This window comes from Ostrinia furnacalis, unplaced genomic scaffold (genome assembly GCF_004193835.3).
Source record: "Ostrinia furnacalis isolate ACB-3 unplaced genomic scaffold, ASM419383v2 OfSCF0069, whole genome shotgun sequence".
NCBI classification, from domain to species: domain Eukaryota; kingdom Metazoa; phylum Arthropoda; class Insecta; order Lepidoptera; family Crambidae; genus Ostrinia; species Ostrinia furnacalis.
Genome location: NW_021130308.1, coordinates 1,305,158 through 1,306,716, shown reverse-complemented (window position 1 = coordinate 1,306,716; position 1,559 = coordinate 1,305,158).

Sequence of the window (1,559 nt, the reverse complement as noted above, 5' to 3'; positions counted from 1 at the left end):
TCCCAGGATTCCCGCTCGCGTGTATTTTTATCCCGATTTTAGTTGTATTTAGATAAAAAATAGATTTGGTACGACTATCTTATATGTATATTTAATTTAGTTTTAGTTTTTAAGTACAGTATGGAATTTATTAGACACAGTATTAGCAAAAATTCTCTTACCTTAGATTCTTTGGTGTAAACTTCAGCAATAAACACGTCCGGGGATAATCCCACAAGCACTTCACAGAGTATTATCCTATGTATATTTTGTCTATAAAATTCACTAGTCGTATCTAGTCCACAATGCAATTGTTTACTATAAATTTCAAAATGTCACAGTCACTTTCGTTTTAAACAAACAAACATTTGTCAGCGCTCAGTGTCTAACCGAAAACGCAAACTGAAAATCACTTACGATTACAGTAACTGGCCGTTGGAATAAAAAATAGAAACAAAAAATGTAGAATTCTAAATTCAAATGAGCACTTTCGTCATTGTTCACGCGGGTCACAAGTCGATCCCATTTTTGTTGGTTCTCTCAACCACGGGGCGCGTGCTTTGTGTCGGCGCGCGCGCACAAATGCGCTCGGACTTCGGAGGTGGTTTTGGCGGCCCGAACGCTAAGGGGGCGTGGCCAAATTCTAACGCAACATCTATCCGTGCTGCTGTCTCGCTCACACTTATTACCACACCCATATCACCCCCTCGCTCTCTAACGCCGGTGCGCTATGACGCCGAGTGGTGGGATCCCGTGAACTTTGGCACTGCGCTTGCGATTAATAACTCGAGTTATAGATCGAGCGGTAACTTTATTTTATAGTTTAATCGCGTTTTTAATGGACAAGAAAGCGGATACAGATTCAAATGTTATTGTGACATTTCGCGTTGTAATTTGATCTGTAATGGGTTTGTTTTTTATTTAACGATGTTATACTTAATTAATGACGCAAAATTTTTGTTTGGTCATTAAGATTATAAGATGGCAAGTGTTGTCAGCGTTAATTATTTTCGTGTAATTATTACAAAAAATGATTAATTGATTAGTAACCTATTTACGTTAATGTTTATTTACTTAAATATACGAATAAATATCGTGTTTAGTTACATTTCTGAAAATAACAGTACTTAGTTTTTAGTAATACCTAAAAATTACTATTCTACGACAAACAACTTGCGAGTGCAAGAACGTAAGGTTAGAACAGTTGTATGAAATACCTCTACTCATATTTTGTTGTTTAGAAAAATAAAATATTTGCATAAGTTTGAAATTTTTTAAACTGTAAAGGTTGTAAGATATTATATGTGTATAGAGGCTTAACGATCGCTATAATTCCCTAACTGTTACACCCTAGTTGAACTCTGGCTTAAATTGTCATTTAGTATGGAATAAAACAATCCTATAAAAGGTGCATCTAAGAATATCATGTCGGCCCTTCGGCTGTCATAAGATTTATGTCATAAAATATATCAAACACATAATGAAGGAAACTCGAAGACTACAGCGATGTGACCGAGCAAGTAACGTGTGTGCAAATAGGAAAATTGCTTGCATACAGGGTGAAATTGCTAAGTTTCGCC